Source organism: Erithacus rubecula, assembly GCF_903797595.1.
Source record: "Erithacus rubecula genome assembly, chromosome: 6".
Taxonomy (NCBI): domain Eukaryota; kingdom Metazoa; phylum Chordata; class Aves; order Passeriformes; family Muscicapidae; genus Erithacus; species Erithacus rubecula.
The window spans coordinates 18,255,629-18,277,214 of NC_136688.1; the positions used below are offsets into that span (position 1 = coordinate 18,255,629).

Sequence of the window (21,586 nt, forward strand, 5' to 3'; positions counted from 1 at the left end):
TTAGAGGGAAAACAAGCCAGGGGAGGGAGGCAGAGCCGGGGGATGGCTGCGGAGCGCTGCGAGCCTCCGGCCGTGCTCGCTTCCCCGCCGGGGACGGGAAAAAAAAAAAAAAAAAAAGAAAAAAAAAAAAAAAAGAAAGAACAAAAATATGCGAAAAATGCCAAGGATCGGTGCGCGCGTGTGCGAGGGGGGAGAGCCTGCGTGTGTGTGTGTGTGTGCGAGTGAGTGAGAGCAGCGTGGTGCGAGCAGAGCCCGGTGCCGGGCGGTGACTCAGGCCGGGCAGCAGCGCCTGTGCAGCCCCGGCCGCGGCCCCGCAGCGCCGCGACTCCACCGCCGGCAACTTCTGCCGCCCTGCCCGCGGCCCCCGGCCCCGGCCCGCCCGCCCCGGCACCTGCGGGCCGCCCCCGGCCCCCGGCACCCCGCACCGGCCCCGCTCACCTCGGCCCCCGGCCCCCTCGGCACCGCCAGCGCTCCGACGGCACAACTTCGCCCGCCGCCCCCGGGCCGCCCCGGCTATTTACGGACCCGCGCCTATTTTTAATCCTTCGCCCGGCTATTTATACCGCGGCCGTAGGTTGCCGCGGGCCGGCGGCCGGAGCCCTCGGAGGATGAGTTGCTGCCCGGCCGGCGGCGGGGCGGGCCGGGCTCCCGGCCGGGCTGCGCGGCGCCAGCGATGCGAGGAATGCGCGGAATGAGGGGAGGAATGAAATGAACGCGGGAGCGGGGCGGCCGCGGGGCGGAGCGCGGCGGAGCGCGGCCCGCCGCCCCCTGCGGCCCGGGCGGGCGGGGCCTGCCAGCGCTGACCTCATAGGGGAGCACCGGGAGGGGGCCCGGGCACCGGGACAGCGGGGGAGCGGGGCGGGAACACCGCGGCACCGGGACAGCGGGGCGGGACAGGGAACACCGCGGTACCGGCACCGGGAGAGAGGGGCGGGACAGGGAACACCGCGGTACCGGCACCGGGAACACCGCAATACCGGGAACACCGTGGCACCGGGAGCACCGCGGTACCGGCACCGGGAGCACCGCAATACCGGGAATACCGTGGCACCGGGAGCACCGCGGTACCGGCACCGCGGGGTGATGCCGTCCCGCCCGGCCCGGCCCGCAGCGCTGAGCTCGGAGCGGTGACACGGAGTTGGGAAGGATGCGCTGCACGGGGCTCTGCCGTGGGGAAGATCCCCTCGCATCAAACCCCGGCAGAGCCCGCACACATCCCCAGGATCTGTGCCCTAAAACGCCCATCAGACCGCCACGATGGGATGAGCAGACATCACACCCCAAATCCACACGGACACAGCATGGCCCGGGGGTCTGCCCTTCACCCTCAATCCTGATCCTGACCTTTCTCACAAAAGTGTCCCCAAACCTGGATTGCACAATGCTGGTTTTGCACCACTCCAAAGGAGTGAGAGCAGTGCCCCCAGAGTATCTGTACCCTTCTTGTCTGGTGCAAGCCATCCTCCAAAATCGCTCCCCAGGCAGCATCACAGGCATGTCTGCCTCACTTAACAATCCGCTACCTTATGGAAATAATTGCAGCGAAGGCACATCTGTTGTGCTTGTGAAAATTCATATTTGCATAAGCAAAAGGGATAACTGGACACCTCGGTGTTTATGGAATAAATTGCTTACTTTGATGTGCAAGCACACGTTTCTACCCACCTTTGAAAGTTTGCCCAGCAGGGCCATCGCGTTTGGAGCCATCACAAAAATCACATTACAGCCTCAGGAGAACAATGTGTTGGTAACCTTTGAGTGTTCACACACTCAGCTCATGGCGTGCTGGTGGAATCCTCAATGAATGCCCTGCACATTTTTATTTTGAGAAGGGATGCCACCACTGACTGAATCTACTAAACCAGAAAAGTGTGCAACAAGTAACAATATCAAATGAGTCCGAAGTCTGAGCAGGTCTTGGTCAAAGAGGGAATGGAAAAACAAATGCATTTTAGGATATTTTTTTTCCCCCACATCATTCCACACTGGCTGAAAAATTTCTTCCCCAAAACAGACTACAAGAAACCCTTTCACACATGCAGAATTTCTTTTCTCTCCAGCTCCTTCTTTCCAAATAGCTCTGGTAATATTGTCTAATAAGTGTCTGAGTGCCTGCACAATTGGTAAAATTCAATCACTTTGCAGATGTCTGCACAAAAGCCATAGTCTCCTGAGTGCACTTAAAGATTACCAACGCTTTTCCAAAGTTGGAACAAAAAAAGGGACTAAACATTGCCCCCTAACACCTATAACACAGATTTTTTTAGTCACTAGGCTTTAAACTCTCTCTGCTATGCTCGCTGTATGCACAGAAATGTGGAATGTCTTTAAATAAATGTGATTTTTTTTTTCCCATAGGGCTTGCAGAGGAAGTACCAAGAACACTGACTCTTAAATTCTAGGCATGTGCAGGGCCCAAAAGATATCACAGTTCTGTACATGTGGAGGGATAGCAGCAAATCCCTGGACAATGGGGAAGCAGAGTTTGGAAACTTCTTACCTATAGCAGTTCACAAATGACAGTGATGCAAACTTTGCAGGATCGTGCTCTCCTTGTGAAAAAGGAAACAAAAAGAGGATTGTTCCTGCAGCCACCACTGTGGATGAACACAAATCAGACTCAAACAAGGTTGTAGCTGTTTGCTGTACCTGCAGACAGACAGTTCACCAGCTCTTTTGCAATTCAGAATTCAGAAGAATTGTGGAAGAACAATCAAATTTACCTGATGCCTGCCTATGTTCCTGTTAGGTGCAGGCAGCAGGGCAGGCTCACACAATTCTGCCTGTTTCCCAGGTTCTGAAGTTCTCTGTCAGTGTCCTCCAGAAGAAGAAAGGCAAAACGAAATGGTTGGGGAATACTGGGGGGCACGATGTTCATCCCCAGTCCAGTTTTCAGCTCCAGGCTGGACCCTGACAATATGTTGCTCCCAGGCCCCTGAGCACAGCAGAGAAGCCAGCAGAACCCAGGCCCGATGGATAGAGGAGAGAAATCCATTGGCAGCACATTCATAGGCAGAACTTTGATGAATTGCTTGCCCTCTGTTTATTGATGAATGGCTTCTCCAGGCTCACAGGTGTGCTGAGAATTAAAAAAGCTGGAGAAAACAAAGGGACATTGGGACAAGCCCAGGCAGGGGCATTTCCTGGGGAAGAATGCTTATCTCAGCTAGAAAGGAGACATACAAGTGGGGAATATGAGAAAATGTGGTAAGAATGAGAAAGAATGGGATTCAAGAGGCAGAAGCCAATAAAAGGACTTCGGGGAAAGAGACTGGGGAAAGAGAAAAGACAGAGAAATGAGGGGAGAAAGTGAGAGCAAATTTTGAAACTACAGACAGAAGACAGGAAAAACGACAGAAAGTTTTAAAAGGGCGATAAAAATGGAGAAAGGAAAAGCTGAAAAAGAAAAGGAAAATTGATGGGGCAGAAAGAACAGCTGAAAGGAAACCAGCTGGGAGAGTGAGGGAGACTGTGGTTTAGGAGATGAAAAACTAGAAGTAGCAGAAACAGGAAACAACAGTGAGGAAAGGGAATTATCTTCACCATGAAAGGAGTAAGGTAAGGAAGGACAGAAAGAGCAAGCAAAAGAATTAGAGAATAAAGAGCTGCAGCACTATCAAGTCCTGCATTTGTCAGCGAAATACTGTTTTGAGTGCAAGTCCTATTGAGTCTGGGGCAGAGGCAAGTGTGAACATGCTTAGAGATAAAGTGGAGGCTGGACTGTGCTTTACATGTAGGAGCCACTTCTGTCTTTATTAATGAGACCACTGATAGCAGGGGGCACTGGGTCCAGGCAACATGAGTTACACATTTCAGCCCAGCCACCCAAAACCGGAGCGTGCTTTAAAGTCTCTGAGAGATGAAACAGCACCCAAAGACACAGGGCTAACAGAACTCCCCTCTTCCTCTGGGAATAAGTAGATTCATCTGCATAGAGAGCATTGGCAAGATGGACTTGGAAAATTCTAGGTCCAGAGCCCATCTTGGATCTGAAAACTTGGAATGAACCTCAAAGCTCAACAGCGCTCGGACTCAGAGTTTTGGTTACAAACACTGAAAGAATTTTAAAACTTTGTGTTTGGATTGCAGTTCAGATTAGGAAAACCTCTAATCCCAGGAAATGCTCAAAGCACTGCATAGATTAGGGTTAATCTATAGTGTGCAAAGAGTGAAATATCCAAACCAATATGCTGCTGAGCATGCCAAGGAGAAAGTGCTGTGGGGAGGCTGCAACGTGATGGAACAGAGCTCTCCACATTACAGATCCAGCTGCTGAGCTTTGTAAAGCAGCAGACAGCGTAAAGAATGAAAACAAATAACAATTTAATCATGAATTACAACAGTTGAGTCGAGAGGAAGGCAGGACATGAACCACAGAGCCCAGCCAAGTTAAAATAGTGCAGAGGGTGGAAATAGACAAACACAGACAATCCTGGCTGCTTATTTCCAAAGGTGAACTGAGAGCTTTTTACAATGACACTACCAGAGTGCAGGGCTGTGTGTTTCTCCCACTGATGGAAACACTGACACCAAAATGGTGTGGTTCTCATCCTGCTTTGGAGCAAACAAAGCAGGCACAGCAGCCCATTCCTCCTCCTGACAGCAATAATTCCCAGGGCCACTGATTGGAACCTATTGCTCCAGGAGCCACTGGTGCGGTTGGGCTTTTAAAAATGTATTTTGCACTACAAATTTTGTGGTGTTACTGTCCTTTTGTGCTGGGAGAGGGAAAAAAAAAAGGAGAAAAAAATTCCAATTCAAATTCCCAAAGTATCTCTTTGATTCATAAAAATTTCAGGTTTATGAGCATTTCTCAGCCTGCTTAATATGCAAATGACATATTTTGTTCTCTCCCTTCACTTTGGCCCAGATTTCTAATGGTGTTCAGATTTTTGATGTTAGGTGCAGGTAATTTTTAATCCTCTTAGGTATCTAAATAGCTAATTTATTTTGGTTTCAATGGGGTTTAGGTGGGAATTTTATTCTGGGAATCCTTATGCTTATCTAGACACATGAATAATAATAATAATAGTACAAATAGCAATAAAAGCAACAGTAACAATAATACCAAAAGATACCTTAATGCTGGTTTTACCCATCCAAGTACCCTTGGAGGCTTCTTTTGGCTCATGGTTGAAATCTACACCCAAGGAATATTTGAGAGCACTTGAAAGCACTATACCCAAAATATGATCAAGACAGGCAGGACAGGTTGCACAACTAGAATGCAGAATGTAGAAAGAACATCCTTATTTTACAATGATTTTTCCATTTCTCCACTCGTGATGCAGGCAGAATCACACATAGTAAATAAAACTTAGAGAAAGCAGAAGTGAGGAGGTCATCAGATATCTGTCCTCCTGCCACACAGCCTTCTGTGCCACCTGAATAATGAGACTTGCAAAAAGCACCCCAGCTTCTCATGCTTCATTATTTTCTCAGTGTGTTTTCTTCTGCTCTAATAAAATACAAACCTGTTCCAGGCACCTGCAAAGCTCAGGGTTTGTTCAGAACAGAGCAGGGGAGTTGAGAGAGCCCAGCACCAGCTCTCAGGGAGTACAGAACTAGCAGGATTCAGTCTTCCCACTTTTGGAAGGGGAAAGAGGGAGAGGAGAGGCAAAGGAAAGGGATTCTTACAAGAATATATTCTCATTTCCTCTTGAACTTGACTCTTAGATGTTCAAATGAGTATAAAATGAAATCTAAAGAGAGGTAATCCATTCCCTACTGCAACTAATCCTTGAAGGCCAGGTTCACGTGGTTTTGGGGTAGGAAAATTACAAAGAGTAATTTGCAGTTGATTGGTAATGAAAGAAGAAAAAAAATTACCTAAAGCTGCTGGGAAATCCTAATGGTGCATGGGTATACAGCTGGATGGGCTCACTTCACAGGGATGAGAAGCACTGAACCAAGTTTCTGGGATGGCTGTTACAGAACCTGCAGTAAATATCACCATGTAAATCCCGACCTTTCCTCATCCCTCCCGGGGGGAACCACAAATGCTTCTCATCTAGCAGGTATTTAGGAGGAGAGTTTAGAAACAGGGGTGAAAAAAGTGTCAGCTGAAGGTGTAGGAGCCCTCTGGGGCCCATCAGAATAGGATCCCCACTTTTCATTTCAGCATCAGTTGTCTCTTCTCTCACTGCTTTTCCTGCTGTGCTCCAGCAACTGGACTGACAACGCTACTTGAAATTAAAACAACTGTTTACTGCATTTAAAACTCAGGGTTTTGCAGCTTTGTGAGCTCCAGAGGGGCTGCCACAAAGCTGAATCCTGATTGCAAATGCTCTCTTTGGTCTGGCTTTCCTGCTCCTGTGCTTATGATGTGTTCCATCCCATGGAGAGCCAGTCAGGACACTGTGATTTCATCTTAGGTCACCTCACAAACCCTGTTACTCCACCACCTGCACAGCCTTGTCTGTTTTATGCTTCTTTTACCTTCTAGATCCTGAGGAAATTAATTAATTTGATTTTTCATACTGAATCCCAGATGGAGGATAACTCAGCATTTTCCAATTGTGTAACATTTATCATTTTCAGAGCACTTTATGCACACAAAGCACTTCACCCTCACACCACCCCTCAGTGCCCTAACCATCAGCATTTCCTTTTTACCAGCTGGAAATTGTAAAGGGAACTCAGAGCAATCTGCACAATGACATTCAGTACCATCCAAACACACCTGTAGCACATCAGCAAGCACACACACCATGCTGCCCTCAACTAGTTTTCCTTTCTTATTTACAGATAAAAATCCTTTCCTCAGCTCTGGTAGTTCTTCAACTTTCTGGTCTCTGGTAGAGTTGAAGAGCCAAGCTCCCAACTTCTCCCCAAGTCAGCTTCCAAAATACTCTGAATGAGTGCAACTTCTTTTGTGCCTTATGGTATTTTATCCAAAATGTATTCCAGGTACAATCAATAGTTTTTTTTAACTCATCTTTCTAATTTATTCACTTACTACGAGGTCACAGAGTCATCTAAATTCCTCATGGGTACAGCACTGAGGTTCACTGAAAATCAGGCCCCAGCTGAGCTTTGGTGAATTTTTAAAGTAAGCAATTAAATGGCTTGTAAAAGAGAGGTATTTCCAAGCTGACATCAGTAACTCTTGGAAAAAGCTGGAGCTCAGAGGGGCTGTGTTCTCAGCTGCAGCAGAGCATTCAGCAACGTGAAACTCCTTCCAAGCACATGCAGTGGGGAGTACTTTGATTTATTCATCATAATGGCCTTACACACACAGTTGTAGGCAGGTGAGTCACTTTTAGCAGCCAAAGGAAAGTAAAGAAGAAGCCCTGGGTAGTAATTAGACAAAGCTCAATGCCTCTAACCCCTTCCTTGGGCAGTGTTTCCTCCTCTGATGCTGTCCATAGTAGCAGAGGGCAGTGGCACCTGGCTGAGCTCTGCCAGGACAAAAATATTCTGTGACCCCTCTGCTCACACCAATCATTCACACAAAAAAATCACCTGAACAAAACCTCAACAAAAGCACCATATTTGAGAATATATTTTCCTTCAGTCCTTTTACAGATGTTTTCCCTGCACTGGCCAGTGTGACCCCAGAGCTGATGCTCCTAAGGTCAAACCCTGCCTGCTGATTTTGCTCTGGTGTTTGACAATGCTTGGGAAAGGACAGGTGCCCAGCAGTGAGGCTCAGCACAGGTAAATCAGAGGGGAACAAAAGGGAAATCCTGAGGACAGCAGCTGGGATCCTGCCTTCTGTCAGCAGGGACACTTGTCTGGCACAACAGGAGGTGCTCTGCTGTGACCTGAGCCCCAGAAAGAAGGGGACATTGCCATCTTGCACCAAAGGAGCCTCAGCCCACCCAGCACTGAAGGAAACACAAGTTTAGTGCCATCCTCTGCCTGAGATAAGCCCACCCCTCCAAGCCCCATGGAGGGAGCCCTGCCAGCAGGAGGCTGCTCTCCAGAGATACTCATTGCATTTTACTGTGCTCGTGGCAGAAGAAAGCAGTGGGTTTCTCCCAGCATTTCTGGGCAAGATTAGTAGGTATTTTATCCATCAGTGGATATTCCCCTCCAAACTGGGCACAGGAATGGGATATAATCCCCCCTTTCCATGAGGAGCATGGCCACCAGTGGACCCTTCAGAGAGGCAAGGAGGCTCCATTAGTTGTGTAGTCCCAACAAAATCTGGGAAAAAAAGCACTTGTTGGCTTCACCTGGGCTGGAATTAGGCATTAATGTACCCCTGCATTGTAACTCCTGCTCACTCTGCTCCCCTTTGCAATGGAAGGAATTAGAGGTTGAAAAAGGGCCAGAGGCAATGGGAAATCTAAAGGCAGTTGGGAGGCACAGCTGCTCAGGAGCACTCATTGACTTTACATTTCCAGCTCCTGGGCTGGGCTCCTTATGATCAGGCACTATGGCAAAACAACAGGGAAAATAAACTTGGATGGATGGAGCTGTTTGAGCAACACACCAACATAAACACCCTGCATGTGAAACACTGCCCATACCTCCCTGCTCTGTTTTCTCTTCTCTGGGTACTCTGGTCTAACCTGCCTCACTAACTCAGGCCAGTGGAAAACAGTAAGTAAAAACATTTTGTTTGAGACATGGGCTCAGTGGCTAAGCAAGGCAATCAGCTGAGCCAGGGCTGCTCAGTTATGTCAGAGCTTTCCAGGGCATCCATGTGAATCCTGTAAGCAGGGCATGAACCTGGCACCCAGGCTGCAATACTGGGGAGGGACTTCTATTTCTGCCTAATTTTTAATCTCCAAAGGCATGAAAAGATCCATTATAGTGTGGCAAATGGATGGCACGTGCTGTGCTCCTCTGTGGCACCACCACTACCAACTGCTGTTATTGGGGAGGAGGAGAGTTGAGCTATTAAAAACCTAATTTATGTCTCTTCCTTCAGCCTGTGACTCAAACCAGTTTTGCAATCAGTTACAGGTTAACTAGCCAGGGTTAGGCAGGGTGGGGCCTGCAGCAGATTGCAAAACTGGTTTATTCAATGCACAGAGTGAGAAAACATCCTCAAAAACAGGAGCTCCAGACGGAGAGCAGGTACCTTGCTGACAATCACAGAGCAACAAAACAGATTTTCAGGCCCCTGGGGCTCCCAGGTTGAGGCACTGCATGCACTGCTGCAGCTGCAGGGCTGCCCTGTGCTGGGGCACACCTCACCTGTGCTCTCCTGATAAAATGTGTGACAGATGGTTTCAGAATCCTGCATCCTCTCTGGCTATCAAGGCACCCTTGTTTTTATCTCCAGACAATACAAATGCAGCCATTGTACAACACTCTCAGAGAAAAGATGAAGTGTATGATCTGCTCTCCTCTCTGCAGCCAATGACACCATTGTGCTCAGGAGATTTTCCAGCATATAGCTTTAGAAATGTCATCAGAAACTGAGAACCCTGCTTTCACTTGCTCTAGTGGGTCTTTCATGTTGCTCCAGCAATGCAGAAAGGTCCTGAACTTTAAGTAAAAGATGCACTTTAGCCAGTTTCACAGAACATTCTGCATTGAACGGGACCAGAAGAGTCCAGCTCTGAAGTGTAACATTGTCCCAGCAGTGAAATTTGCTGTGGTGAGACACCAGAGCCCACTGCTGGGTCAGAGGAGCTTCCACCCCAGGAAGTTTTTGGGAAGTTGGGATGTGTATGTGTGTGCCAGGGTAGTCTGGCAGCACTGATCCCTTTTCAGTGCAGGGCTGGTCTGAGTGATTTTCTGGAATCCCTCACAGCTCTGCAGTTCTAAACCTTTCTGCTTTCTCAAGAGACAATTTCTTTGAGTGTCAGTCAGCGTGGTCTGGTTCTATCCCCAGAACATTGCTCCATGTTTCTGTAAAGGCTATCAGCTTACCCACTGTAGTAGTGAAAATTAAAAACTGCATTCCTGAAATTGGCCCATTTCCCAACAACATACCAAAGAAAAGGTATCACGCACCATTTAATTAAGATTGCTTCTTCTGTGTTTGCTACAGTGTGAATGTATTTTCACTTCTTGCTCCCTGTCCAGCCTGTCCAGTCCAGCTGAGCTGTGAGCTCTGATCCTAAGGAAATCCCACTATTGTGCTTTTAAAAAATGTAATTAAAGATTCCTCCTTTCATCTACAGAATCCCCCAGAACTGTTTGGAGCCCTGCTCTGCCTACATGGCTGTTTTTTGCCTCAGAAGAGGTCAGTTTTAAATGAGGCTGGCCCCTTTGCTTCTGAGCACAGCAGCCCTTATTCATTTCACAGTAACATCTGTTGGGAAGGCATCTTCACAATGCTCCCTAGGGAAACCCCAGTTTAACACCTAGAACCAGAATCTGTGCTGAGGTTCAGTGTTACTCCACAGCTCTCCTGCCCCTTGCCCATGGCCAGTTTGAAACCAGAGCTGCTCAAGTGTCCCTTGCTGCCCCCCAGGAGGGACATCAGACCCTCTGCTGGTTCCTGGCTGGGTCCTACAGAGCAGCAGAGAGCTGGGAGCAGTCTGCCTTGGGAACTGCTCCCCTGCCATCCCACAGAGCTGCTCTGCAGGGTAACCAGCCCATGCTGTGCTCTGGTTGCAATATCAGGGTCCTCTCCAGTGCTGGTGTAGCTCCTAAACTTCCACAATGAATAAAAACCCTTCAGCTCATGGGGACATCACTGCCAGCCTTTTGTAGTGTCTTATTCATGCTGGAGGCATCAGTCCCAGGGGATCAGAGTGGAGCTGGCATTTCCCTGCCCTGGAAGGGAGGTGGAGCAGCCCCTGGTCAGTAATGAGGTTCTGCACTCCATAACTTTTCACTGTGCGTTTCCTCCCCAAGGAGTCCCAGGCTGCTTTATTGAAATCACACACAAACAGGTCTCAGTGCATTTCTTGGCTGTAGATATCAGGTAAAAAAAAAATCTCAGATGATTGTGAAATGCTCTGGTGGAACCTGCAGAAATGTGGGCTTTACCCCTGGCTGTGGGGGTTGACTTCAAAGGAATTTTTTAACCCTTTTGTGCTGTAGAAAGGGACACTCACCTGCACTCACCTGCTCTGTGCTGCTGTCATGCCAGCATGGGCTGAGCTCCTGTGACCTCCCACCCTGTTCCCTGGGCAGCTCCAGCCCCAGTGGCAGCACAGAACCTTCACCAGCACCCTGATCCACAAAACAAGCAGCTCCTCTTTTTGTTGTTATGACTGCAGCTGGTTGACAGAAATCCCATAAAGACTGAGGTTGTAAAAAATAATAAAAACATTTAAGGTTGTGCTGCTCAGCTCCAATTCAGAAATTGCACTGGATGAGGCCAAAAAGGCTTTGCCAGCACCTTGTGCTCTGCACCCTCTGCCCAGGTAATGATCATTTCATGGAAGCCAAGCTCCTCATTTTTAAACTGCTGCTCTGCAGGTCATCATTAGATTTGAGCTGCAGTTATGTCTCATCTTGGGATGTTCTATCACAGCATGTGAAGTATTGTGAAAGTTAGCATTTTTCTAGAGCAATAAAATCTTCCTTTCAGAAAATCTATGATGATTATTTATTTTAAAAATTAGGCAAAGTTTTGTTTATTTCCATTTTTATGACTCCTCTGGATGGCAGGACAGCTGTATTGGCTGCATAGCGTATTTTTTAGAGTTAGAAAAATATAGCCATCGGTTCAGCTCATAACATGTGTTAATAGGTATCTCAAATTTCAATTCAAGAAATAAACATTTTAATAAATAACCTAACAGCAAGAAACTTGGGTTAACTGATGGAGACCTAGCTGTAGTAGTAGCAGTGCATCTGTTTGAGTTACTCATTACAGAAATATTCAGGTACAAAGTACTTGGATAAATGGGACCTTTAGCTAAAAAAGCATTTAACAACTGCATTTCCTGGAAGCTTGTGACTGAGCCTAAAAAAAATCACCTGGCAAAAAGATGTCCAGGTTTGTGTTGACACTTGGATGGATTTTAGAGGGATGGGAGACCTTTAGTAACCATTTACTCACCCATGCATCATGAACTTCTCCTCTGGTCTTGGTGGGCCAGAGATGACCCTTGAGAGAACCTCAGCCCCAGCTGGATTTGGAGTTCAGGCCCCTAGCTCTAGAGAAAAAGAAAAGAAGCTCTTGCAAAATACATGAGTTAAGAGTTATTAAATGAATCTCAAATTGTGCTGAAGTGGTCTCAGTGCAGACAACACCCAGCTCTGAATTTCTTCTGGAAGGTGAGTTAGCTCTGGGTGACTGCACTGGGTAACCTTGCACAGGTGAGCATGAAACAATGAAGTAAAAGTGTGGTTTGGGGTCTTTTCTGCTTCAAAATGCTCTTTCTGCCACACGGTGAGAAGAAGTGTAAAGAGCTGTAACTCCAGGTCTTTGGTTGCCAAGATGAAGGAAATGTCACTCTCAAGCAGATGGTGCAGCTGATGCAGAAGGTCAGAGACTTGCAAATTCATTTAAACAACCCAAAACAAAAGCCAGGGAATGGTAGTGACAGTCCCTTATTATTTTTGAAAATTAAAAAGAGGGTTGAGGAAGCACAGCAGAAAATGGAAGCCAGTTTATCCTTAGATTAGCTGCAGCAAATATATTTGACTTCCTTAATTAGAACTCGAGGGAATCATATAGAAACCCTGCCCAGATCCCTGCCCTGGCAGGTGCAGCTCTCACCTGAGCATGGGGAGCCCCAGAGGACACAGCAGCCCCAGAACAAACGTTCTTTACAGCATCTCTATTGCAGGGATGCCTTCCACTGCCCCACCTCCACCTGGGGGCTGGAGGGGGCTGATGCTGCTCCTGGCCCAACCTTTCATTTTGGGACTGAGGAAAGCACAGAGCAGTTGGCACCTGCCAGCCCCATCCCAGCTCAGCAGGCTGGTGAATTCCAGTCCTTTGTGGCCAGCATGGGGCAGAGGTGATACCAGAGAAGTTACAAGAAGATGACTTTCTGATTTCATAAAGCACCTTCACAGGAACTAATTAGGGGGTAAGTTATTATGGGAGAAACCACCAAGTTATGAATGAACTGTCAGTTGCTGTGCCAAGTAGCTTGCATCAGCAATTACAGGCCTAAATGTTCTGGGTAAAAGCACATTTAATAGGACCCTTTCAGGGGCTCTGCAGTCTCTGTCACAGGAACAATTTAGTGGTTCCTTTGTCTGTGCCAGCCACAGAAGGGCCTGGAAGATCTGTGATCTCTATTCAACTTCTGTGACATGAATTTGCACCCATCTTTGCTATTCATTAAACCACTTCCCTCCCCCAACTTTTTAGCTCTTATGCCTGGGGAGAAAATGTGATTCAAACATATTTTGGAACAGCAAGATCTCCCTGAGTCTGCAGAGAGCCTAATAAGATGCTTATATGAATATGATGCTTTATGAATATAAACTGCTCTATTCACAATGCCCAGTGTCTTCACTGGTCTCACAACCACAGAACTGCTAGTTTTTCAGCAATAAGGGAATTTTTCAAGTGGGCTTTGCCAGAATTCCCACAACCTGCCAGCCCATCTACCTACAGGAGAAAAAACCAACCATTGAGAGCATTTGTTCATGCTCTCCTTTTCCCCCAGAACAGCTTGTCAAAATCCCAGCAGCTTTTAGCAGTTGCACAGTAAAACACAAGCATTGACAGGCTTTTGCAAACACACAGCTCCAAACAGAAATAATTCCCACACAAATAGCCTGCCACAGCTCAGCAGCACACACAGGGTTTGAAAACTCCTGCAGACAGAAAGAGACATGGCATCTGACTGGAAAGAAGAACTTTCTGTCTTGGTTTTAAAATGGAGTTTAAAAAATCTTCAATTTTTATCTGTTCCTTATTAAGAGTCACATAAAAAAAAAAAAAAAAAAAAAAAAAAAAGAGAAATATTCATTGCTAAGTAAGAAACTAGCTATTGGTACAGTATTTCCTATGTGCTAGTATTCAAGTACTTCCAGATTATGATTAAAATATTATGAGCTGCTTTTATGAGAGCTGAAGTCATGTAAGGAGATTTATACAGGCTATTGCAACCTTCCTATCAACTGCAGCTTTGCTTAAGGCTACTGTTTATGCTTTCAGAAAACACTGAAATATCCAAGGTCTAAGGCACCAGAAAAAAGGAAAGGGAGACAAGCATCTCTCATGCAACTTGGAAAATGAATCCTTCTAGCAACTCCTGCCCAGCCCTAGATTAATATGGATTTACAATTAACATCATCAGTGCATCAAGCAGCGTCGTAATTGTTTTTGCAGCTATTCCAAAACTTTCTTCTGCACAGACATAACCTAATTCTAACTTAGTGAGACAGAACAGCTTGACACATTTGTTATCTAAAGACCACTTCAGCCAAAGAACATAATGAAAAAGCATGGGAACTTGACTCAGAAGCAAAGGCTCTTCTTTAATATTGCTTCTAAAAATAAAAAAGCCTCTCCCCCTTACAACTCTCATTATTTCTTATTCTTGAAGGTCTAATTTTGCCCCAAGGACTGCTTCAAAAATACATTCTCTTTGATAGGATTGCTCAATACTGCTCAGTCAAGTGGGATTAGAGCCTTCTGAGGAGAGGAACATATTTCTTATTCATTTTCTTGACTAATTAGTAAAGATTACTTTGGGAAACCTTAGCTGTAGATGTATCACTCACTTCTTCTTCTTCTTGTTCACAGTGGAGATTAACAAGCAGTGGGCTCCTGCCCAAGAGCAGTTGTGTGACACCAGAGCCTGCTGGAGCCAGAGCTGTGGCTGCAGCCCTGTGGCAGCCACCAAGGGGGACTGACCAAGCACAACCCCTCTGGAGCTGTGCCTCCAACCAGCCCTAGGGAGAACTGAGGGAATTCTCATCTCCTGCACCAGCTGAGGGCAGGGAACAGCCCTGGGAGCACAGCTCTGCAGGTGAAGTGGCAGAGCAGACACAATGACAGGCTCAGTTTTGTGTCCTTTCTTCCCTGTGCTATGGCTGGGCATGCCTCATTTAATTAATCCTATTCCTCCAGGTTTCCTTCCTTCGCTAAGTTCCTTCCCTTAAACTCAGTGAATTTGCACAGGCACACAAATTAAAATAAAAGGGATGTGCCTGGGTTCAGCTATGAAGTCTAAGAAGCAAGCAAGGACTCCTACTTTGTGTGGTGCTGAGTTTTCACTGTGCACTACACCATCAGTGTATTCAGGTATTGACACTTGAAATCATCCCTGATAAGGCTGAGACAAGACAAAATCACACCCAGGGGTCTGAGTCTGTAAGTCTCATGAAATCAAAAGCAGGATTGTTGTCCACATTTATGCTAAATAATGACTCAGACCTTAAAAATCCATGGTGTTGACTCACATTTGTGATTTTTTATTATATATACCCAACTGTATTTAGAGTTCTATACATGGGTTCAGAATAAGACCCAGGCACTGCATTTCCTACAGTTGATTTGCTGGAGTGTTTTTGTAACCTGCTAGGTAAAACTGTCAGGGTGTGGGGCAGAAAAACAGGCTTTGGGAAAAAAGCATAAGACAAAGCTGAGATGAGCTTCCCAGCAGGAGGAGAAAGGGGTTTTTCCTGCTCCTCAGCAGCACTGCCCACCAGCTGAGCTGGGACAGCCACCCCAAAATAGTCACCTCAGATGTCTGGCTGAGCCACAGGGCCACAGAAGGGCTCCTAACTTCTTTGGAAGGCTGCAACTCTAAAATTCATTCTCTGCCTTTCTGATCTAACTGTGGAAACTGTGCATGTCACACAGATGCTCAGAATTAAGAATATGACACAGGTCCTGCAAGAGGCATTAATTATTTATTTTTTTTTTTTCTGAGAGAGAAAAGTATTCCAGAACAAAATTCCCACTCTTTCACTCTGAATTTCTGAAGAAAAAAGGATTTCTTGCTTTGCCTAAATGCCTGGTCATCAGAAACACACTGACAAGTGGTCTTTGGTCTTTTTTGTGTAGAGCCACATGCACCAATCTAGGTAAGACAGGATTGCATGTTGGCAATTGTTCACTTCCTCATGCCCAAACAGCATCTTTCATTTCTTTCACTTGCTGTTGGATGTCAATAGATTAAAAAGAAAAAAAAAAAAACAAAACAAAACAAAAAAAAAACCAAGAAGAAGAACCAAAAGAATAAAAAAATCCAGGAACATCATTCTTAAAGCACTACCAGAGCTTCCACTTAGACAAGGGCCTATTACAGCAGGTGATGAAATCAATTTCTCTTCACTTGACAAAATGAGACCTGATCACAGGATTTAACTGCTTGTTTCTTTTTTCTTGAAGAAGTTCTGTCCTAAAAAAAAAAAAAAAGTCTCTGAGCTTGACAACATCAGCAATATTAATTGTGCCTGACAGGATTTTGGGACCTTTGCAAAGACCCCTCAACTAGAGCTGAGCTGTTAAAAAATCCTCTTTTTTCTTACATGTAGCAGAATGTGATGTGTTGCCATGTCCACCAACTGCAGACATGATTTTTCAACAGCTCCAGGGATTGATGTAATACAGCTGTAACCATGAAGCTTCTGGGAAGCACAACAGGACCTCTGGGACTCTGCAAACCTCCCTGACACTTCCAGACAGGAATTCTCTGCAATTCCAGATTTCTCTCTCAGGACTAAAACCATCACATCAGGCAGCAAGGAATCTGTGAAGAGCTACTGAGTCTGAAAGGTTGCAGTGTAGCATTTTACCTTCCCCAAAATATCAGGGGGAGTCTGGAGGGACTGCTGTGAAAACCCTTCAGGTGAGCACACCTGCACAAAGCAAAAGAGCATCCCCAGGGCTAATGTGGGAAACACCACAGCTCATCACAAATAAGAATAGTAATATGATGAATTGTTAATACCAAATGAAGTTAAAACAGTAATTAAACCCAAATCTCTATATAGCAATGTACATTTGGTTATTAATCCTGCTGGGACATTCTGGCTAGGAGGCAGTTAAACTTTTGTATTTTGAATTTGATCTTGTCTTGTCATGAAACGAATTAGAAAATTCTGTAGGTGGTATCTGTTAAAAAACTTCCAGCCTGAAGCGCATGGTTAGCATAGGACAAATGTTCTGCACTGATTTGCAGGAAAGTTTTGCCTTAAAAGATTTTCCTTAAATCAGAACACTTTAATAAGCACATGTTTGCTATGCCCCTGTAGGAAGCAGGTCCTGTGGTCAGGTGGAGCTCTCTGGGCAGTTCCACAGGAAAATGGTCAATGTGCATTACAACAAACTCTCAAACAAACTTTTTTTGGAAAAAGCAGCTCTGCCATGGTGTGTTCTGAATTACAGGCAGGCCTCAAATGGTCTCCAGATGCCAAGTCACCAGTTCAGATATTCCATCTGTCCCAATGTCTGCTGCATTTCTTTAGAAACTTGGGCACATTAAAAAAAGGGGTTTTTTTGGTGCCTCTCTTTTCCCTCTCCCCCTCCTCCACCAGCATCACCTCCTTTAGGGTGTGAAGCCTCAAAATGGCTTTGGGGGCAGCTTTTGCAAAGAAGCCCCACTCACCACAGTAAAAAAAAAAAAAAAAAAATCTTTTCTCCTCCCCACACAGCAGTGTGCACTCAACTTTGCACTACAAAATCCCTGATCCACACACATCCCTGCTACAACTCTTCTGAAATGAATGAAATGACTTCAAGAACCGGTTTGGCTGTTGATTTTAATGCCAGAAAAGTGCCTCATCCAGGGAGAAAGCAGAAACTCTACACAAACTTTGGGGTGTGGGACAGCCCCATCTCCACCACGGTTCTCTATTTGCTTTTGAATAGGTTTATTATTCACATCCCTTACTTCTAAATCTGGATATTACATGTGTTACACAAAAAAAAAGGGAGAGAATTAGCTTAACTGCTCGAGACAGGGAGTGCTGAGACAGCTGAGCTCCAGCACATGTGAACAGCCCTCATTTAAAGAGATATTCAGATATATTCAGTAAAATGTTGGTTTTTGAAGGTCTCCTCTCCTGAAGCACACGTAACTACCATGTACCATTGCCATCTAGTGGAAAGGTAAGTAAGGACACAGGTTCTCTTTAATAGCTGGCCCTGATGATCTCTGAGGATTGTTTCAGCTGATTTGGAAAACCTCTTGGAAGTGTATTGTTGGAATCCACACATCTCAGTGCCTGCCCTGCTCCCAGGGAAATCCATGCCTTCCCATTCTTCTTGTCTTTTGGTAGGATCAGGATTGCTGTTAGCAATCTACTGAAAAGAGGAGGGTTCTTTCCTAAAACACAGGAAACTTAGCTTCTTATCTTTGCTTAAAAGTAACAATAAATAACTTAACAGAAATACAGCACACATAACACCACACAGTTAGTGGGTACCCAGGGTCGATGAGGATGTATTTCAGAGACAACTGCTGTGACAGGGGAGGTGGTGGAACAGCAGAAATAGAAATAAACACTGCAGTAATGCAGCTTCTCCTTGGCTGGTCTAAAAGAATGAAATTAACTCTGCTTTTTGCCATCAAACGTGCAGGGAAGTTTTGGGAAGGCTGGCAGATCAAGCAGTAAATTGAGGAGTTTCTATACAGACTTACTTCTTGTAGCCATTTGTTTAATGAGTTTACATCTGCTGTAACATTCAATGAAGTCAGCAGAGCTCAAGTGTTTGACAGCTGCTCCTAAAAAACCCAAGGAGGGTGCACTTTGCTCATCTTCCTCACAGCCTTCAGATAAGGATGAGAAATGTTACACTGGAAAGCCTCAAAGGCAAAATACACCATATCTAGTTTTACTAGATTCTTATCATTTACAGTTCACCCTAAAACTCCCACACATTTGTTTCTTAATGTCCCTCATGCTCTGTTAAACCTCACTACAGCAATGTTCCCATAGGAATGTGGCCACTTGCCAGACTCTCTCATGAACATTTCATTAATCTTCTTGGCTCTCATACAAACTACAAAACATTATTTGTTAGCAATTTAACTGTTTTGCTCCCAAATGTGCCAGAAATGTGATCCTTGCTATGCTTTCATTCAAGAATACACAAGGATAATTATAGAGTAAATGAAAAGAGGGGTTTTTTTACATTTAGCAAGATGCAGTGCCAAGAAAGGTGAACTGATTACATCTCGTTTCTGGAATTAATTCTCATGCTATCCTAGATGCCAAATCACTCTCAAATGTTAGGATCTAACTGAAACTTAGCAAAGGACATATTTAGATACAGTTTTATTTCATTACATTACACAAATACCTCTGACTTCTTTGAGTAATTCAGATCATACCATATAATCTACTTCCTTCAGAGGATAATTTAACAGAAAATATCATTTCTGTTTTCTGGAAGTCTGGCCTGACTCATGCCCAGTGGTGTTGAGAAAAGACAATTGCTGGCTTTGCAGTAAGGAGGAAGAGTCTTGGAAAGCCTGCAAAGCTTTCAAAGCACACATGACTTGCTAAAGAGAAGGAAAGAGACTTAAAGGAGCTTCATCTTCTGCAGAGCAGGGGAATTAACTCTAGACATGCAAACACACAACTTTCATTTCCTAAAATGGGGAGCTTCAGGGGGGGATCTGTGGGTAGAGCTGTCCTCAGGTGCATATGACAGTGGTAGGAAAGAAGCAGGTTTTATCACTCAGTTTCATGTGGGATTAAAACCCAAAAGTATCACACAGACAGAAATGCAACTCAACTTCAAGTGAGAAGAGTAACTCCATTTTCTGAGTTCCATTACCTTCACATGTGAAAACTCCATGGGTCTAATCCTTTTTTGTTTTGCACTGAATGCAAAGAATTCCAATAGCAATGGAGGGGTGAAGAGTAAAGAGCGAATTAAGATTGCAGCCATGTAAATGGACAGGAACAGAGAATTAAAGGGATGGGGACAAACAACAGCACTTCCATGGATCTGTTTTCTCTTTGACTTCAGTCAGTGCACACAAGACACCAAAACACTTGGGAGGAATCCAAACTCGGGCTCTTTTGAGGTTTTCCCAGCACATTTTGGATTTAATGCTGTTCTGCAGTGTAATGGGCAGAGACATGGAGCCATGCTCTTCATGGTGTGCAGGCATTACACCTGAGTCTGTGAGAGCAGACATCTTATTTTAACAAACAATCCTTAGGAGAAAAGAAGAAGGTATTGCAAATTATGTTGCAGGATATGTTGGGTAGTGGCAAGAAGGGATTGATGCAGTTCTTTCAATCCTACATTTAAAATGATAGCAGGAAGATGAGTGAGAGATTGTTCCATAGAGTATGAGAGGCTGGGTACAGAAGTAAGAAGTTCTATCAGTTGTTATATGCAGCCAGATAAACAAACCATCCAGAGCCTTTCATGTGGCCTGGAGAAAAGAAAGAGGAATTGCATGGTGTTTGAGGGCAGTTTGGAAAGAATGGGGTTTGGTGAAACAATGGGATGGTTTTGATTGTTTGGATGTTGAGTTCAGCAGCTGGAAAGAGAGAACCTGGTTTGGCTCTCCCAAACCAGGGAGAAGGGACAGCTCGAAAATGAGGGAGGTGGTAAGGCACAAACAGATGAAGGGGGCTTGGGGAGCTAGGAATTTTTGAAGGGTTACAGTAATTGGGAAAAATTAGGCTCATTCAAGTTCTCAGGAGAGTCAGTCAATCAGGAAATAAGCAGAGGCACCCAGGAAAGCACCTGAGGTTCTCAGATGGTGACAGGAGAGCTGCTGCAGGTCCTTTAGGATGGGACTGAGAGCACTCACCTGCAGCACTGCGAGGGTTAAAAGCAGAAACAAGTCCTTGTGATTTCTGTCCATGTGCACCAGCCCAGGGACCAGCACATCTGTAAGCTGCCACTGGAATGAGCACTCCCAGCTCAGCTCTCAGGCAGAGCAGAGAGAGGGCAAACACAAATCCAGACCCGTGCTGCTGTACACCCCTGAAAGCTGCAGGACCAGGAGTCAATAGAGTATAACTGACCTAATTTCTTATTTTGATTTCATAACTAAAAACAACTCCAGGCAACCCTGAGCACAGAGCCTTGCTCAACCCACGCCATAATTGGACTGGCTGATTGAACTAGCTGGTTGGCTAAAATTGTATTCTGATTAAATTGTAAGACCTTTTCTCCAAATGGCAAAGCTCTCCTCCCTGTAATTCCTGAGAGATCTATCCGAGAATTACAATCTAAAGAAGAAGAGAGTGCACAGTGTCAGGCAGCCTCTGTTGTTCCCCTCAGCAAGTTATAAATAAATACAGAATACTTACAGTGCTCTGTACTAGAGAAAGCCAAGATCAAGGCCAAGTGTCACAGTCCTCCCTGAAAATAATTGCAGCATGCAATGTAATCCACATGTTCTAGCAATATGTAGTCTAAATAGAAATGAGTAGCATAGAACTGGATTGTGGGTGGTGGATCTGTACCAGACCTTGGGAATTTTATGTTAATTTACAAATGCTGGTTAATAGAGAATGGTAAGTTTTAACAAGCCAGTAATAAAGGAGAAATTGCGTTTAAATAACAGGCGTGTCTTGATTCCTTGGAACAAACCTTCTGATTTTTAATTGGGGGAATTCACCTAGTGGAAAATGTTGTCTGAGTCAAGACAGCAGTTTTCTGTTGGTGTTACTGTGGTTACATTCCCTATCCCAGAGGTCTGCCTGGGTAACTGAGCCATTGGGAAGGAAGCCTTAGAGGAGCAACAGTTAACAGCCTTGACACCAAAATTACTGGGTGAGGTTATGTCACACCAGAGCAGAGAACAGAGCATCACAAGACTCCTGGGGTTCAAGT

The 21,586-nt window shown here is 45.4% G+C and overlaps 1 protein-coding gene across 6 annotated transcripts in view; it reads right to left on the reverse strand.

Moving 5' to 3' along the window:
* Positions 1–769, reverse strand: part of TEAD1 (TEA domain transcription factor 1) — a 138,693-nt gene extending 137,924 nt beyond the window's left edge. For 2 of the 6 annotated variants that reach the window (XM_079310177.1, XM_079310173.1), the window contains exon 1: positions 439–769. The gene's annotated coding sequence lies outside the window, so the exon portion shown is untranslated. The remainder of the gene's footprint in view (positions 1–438) is intronic. The other 4 variants (XM_079310178.1, XM_079310175.1, XM_079310174.1 and 1 more) reach the window with 3 other exon arrangements.
* Positions 770–21,586: the final 20,817 nt, after the last annotated feature.